Source organism: Ascaphus truei, chromosome 2, assembly GCF_040206685.1.
Source record: "Ascaphus truei isolate aAscTru1 chromosome 2, aAscTru1.hap1, whole genome shotgun sequence".
NCBI classification, from domain to species: domain Eukaryota; kingdom Metazoa; phylum Chordata; class Amphibia; order Anura; family Ascaphidae; genus Ascaphus; species Ascaphus truei.
In genome coordinates this window covers 322367872-322371343 of record NC_134484.1, presented here as the reverse complement: position 1 = coordinate 322371343, position 3472 = coordinate 322367872, and the positions used below count along the sequence as shown (strand labels likewise).

The 3472-nt window shown below is 41.6% G+C and overlaps 1 protein-coding gene across 1 annotated transcript in view; it reads right to left on the bottom strand.

Annotated features, from left to right (window-relative positions):
- Positions 1-469: 469 nt before the first annotated feature.
- The window catches only part of LANCL2 (LanC like glutathione S-transferase 2), a 70293-nt gene continuing 67290 nt past the window's right edge, over positions 470-3472 (bottom strand). The window contains exon 9 of the mRNA XM_075586569.1: positions 470-3472. This exon is cut by the window's right edge and continues 392 nt beyond it. The gene's annotated coding sequence lies outside the window, so the exon portion shown is untranslated.

The window sequence follows — 3472 nt, the reverse complement described above, 5'->3', positions numbered from 1 at the left end:
ATACAAAGAGGGTGTACTTTCTTTTTCACACAACTGTAGATGCATATCCAAGGTACATGTTTAATAAGGGATTACTTTCCAGCAAACCATCTTTAGAAGTTTTGTGGCATCTTGAAAGTTTCATTTATCTTTTGCTACTAGGTTATTAAACCAGTCACTATTGGGAGGGTTACCATCAGCTGAGACATCTAAATGGGTATTTATCATTAGAGATTTCAATACGTACAAACCATGTGGGTTTCAAACATGTCAGAAATGATCATTTGGAAATCTAATGTAGTCCTTTGGAATGTATCGGATAATGAATCAAGTCTAAAAAATGCAATGGTTGTTGCAAAATAACAGATGCGAATGGAGTGTGACAACCCTGTCTTGGTAGTAAGTTTCATGACTTAATGAAACTTAAAATGAATTTAAAAATGCATCAGTGAGGTGGAGAGAGAAAAAAACCACATTATGGCCAACTGTATCCTCTCTATTTAGCCCTTTATATATTGTCCACATTACAGCATTGGAGGTGAAACATAACACAATTAACAGTCACAGAACAAGATAACATATATAAGACATTGCATTTTAACTTACATTTCTAAACATTCCCTAAAAATTCAACAACCTCCCAGGCACCCCACATATACATCCCCAACTGGCCACATAACTGTATGTAACCCCCCGTGGGATTACCATATGGTGTAATGGGTTAAAATGTTTGAACGAGTTAGATATTGAACACCTGCCTCATTTGATAGCATGTTGTAAAGTGACCAGGCAGGGGTCTGGCCACACCCTGCATATGCTGGATGGGTCACCTTTTCTGTCTAGCGACAGAAAGAGGGAGAGAGGTCATAAATAGGGAGAAGAACTCAACCCTCAGATCCAGAAGGAGAGCCAGAAGAGGGGGCTAACCTGTAAATATGTAAGTATACAGTTGTGTAATAAGTTAGTATAAGGTAGTAGCCCTTTTGTTGTTCTATAGATCGGAAAGTGCCCTTGAAGATAGGCTTCCTAAAAATGTAGGAGTCGTAGAATTACAGGCTCCCCGCTGTAAAGCCTGTGTCCCGCTAGGGGTTACCCCAATTGTTAGCCCTGGAACTCAAAGGAGCATAGCAACTGGTAGCCTTGGACACCCTCCCACTGTGAGCCTCCCAGGGGAGTATAATATGGAGCCCAATAGAAAGGGATCACCTCTGCTATCCCAGCATTGCAGATCTACTAAAAGGATAGTCAGAGCCAGATAGAGAACCAAGGCCTCTCTGTACCAAAGATCTAAAGGGGAACCCCAAACAGGGACACAGAAGGTATAAAAAAAGTATGATAATATGAAAGCTATCTGGTATGACTAATCAACTGTTCTAAGCGTGTGCCTCTTCAGGAATGCAGCAATGTACCTGGGGAAGTTGTTCTTCCTAAAACTCTGTAAATAAAGTATATCCTGTTTGTAACCATAAAGTTCCTGGCATCCATCCTTTCTCCACCACCTCCCAGCTGCCGGAATCCAGCACCTCGAGAACCGATATTGAGTAGACAAACTCTGTACTTGATGTAACCCTCCCTGCCCGGCATTTAAGGGAGATTAGATATACATACATGCACACACGCACACACCCACTGGTAGAGGAGAGGGTGCTTTGGATTTTTTTCTACCAGTCCTGTTGTCACGGACAGCTGCAGCTCTGAGCATTGGTTAGGAGTAAAAATGGGCAAAAAAAAATGCTGTCTCAAAAAAGTGAAATCCATATTTTTTTTTCTCTAATCACTGACAATCCACATTAAAAATCTGCTTTCGTCCATCTCTAGTTAGGAGCACCGGTATTTACATAAAACGGGTAAGAATGGTTTATGAAATTTAATGAGAGTTTGATCCATTAATACAGTACAAAAGCACACAGACAAACATCAAATATCATTTATACTGTACACCCACTTAAAATGTAAATACTACACACAGTTTCTAGAGAAATCTCTCTTTGTACAACTTGATTCAATTAAATGCAAGTGGTACATGAAGGGACATTCCCTCAACAGATGTGGACCCTAAGCAGAGAAACGGTGCTAAGTAACATATAGCCGATATCCAAAATCTTCAGCAATTTCTTCTTGCTGTAAAGCATCACAGATTTTCTCTATTCTAGGAGTAGTACGAAAGATGTATAATAGGCCGGTAACAATACTCTCGTGCAGACTCACAGCTACTGAAAAACATGCAAACACTTAACAGACCTCTGTGTAATGAAGTGCTTGAAACAGCAATCCTGCCTTCTTAATTATTTGTTTTTAGCATTATAGGATTATGTCTGGAGCTGAACGGTGTTCATTTCAGCTCCGGAGACCCCCTGCTTTCTGAGATACTTACCTCCATAGGGGGTGCCAGTAGCAGCTCCACTTGGGCTATTGAAATGGTGGATTTAAAGCTCCCGTGGCACATGGGCCAATAGGAAGCCATGACGTCATCCCTTGCGGCTTCCCATTGGCCCGTGTGACCGTGAGCTTTAAACCTGCAAAGCTACTACCAGCACCTCTTACAGAGGTAGGTATCTCAGGAATCAGGGGGGGCCCGGATCTGAAATGAATGCAATTCGGCTCCGGTGACCCTCTGCTCCTCATCTATAAAAAAAAACCCATACATTTTCTGCTGCTTTAAACCTTGGAAGGAATACAAGGTCTCAAGTCTGTGCTTAACCAACAGATGAAAAAAAAAAACAAGTTTCTTATAACGTGCACCATTCACTCAAGGTTCTCCTATAGATATTGTACTTTTAATTTTAGCCCATTCACCTCTGAGATTTTTTTGCTTTATGCTCTACATTCACAGCCACAGGATACTGTAAGTTGCTAGTTTACCTCTCCACAGAGTGTGCGATATCTGTTAGACTTCTTTCTATTGGCTGCTGGCCTTTTTATTGGAAGCCACCTATAATTTTGGATGATTTTTTTTTTATTTTTACTACCCCTGAAACAAAAACATTTAGTGAAGCGACAAAAATTAATATGCTGTTCAAAACTTGCTACAACTTCTTAATTCTTTAGGATATAAAAAAAATATATTGACTTACAGTTGTTGCCTTAAATGAGTGGTAGCCTGCTCTATTATTTTTTTATTTTACATAGATGGGGAGTAAGGGGTTCCCTGAGCTGAACCGCGTACATTTCAGTTCTGGGGACTCCCTGCTTTCTAAGATACTTACAAGGGAAGGTGCCGCTGGCATAGTGACCCTCCAGGGAAAACAAAATGGTGGCTTAAATCTCCCACGTCGCGCGGACCAATAGGAAGTTGCAATGTCACCTGTTGCTGCATCCTATGGGCCCGCATTCCGCTGGGGCATTAAACCTCCATGAGCCTCTGGCACCCCTTCTCTGGTAAGTATCTCGAGCACCAGCGGGTCCCTGGAGATGAACGCTGCTATGATGCCCATCTGTTTCTCTACAGTGCTTCTGAAAGCTCAACCTCAAGTTCACCAAGGGGCAACCCTTT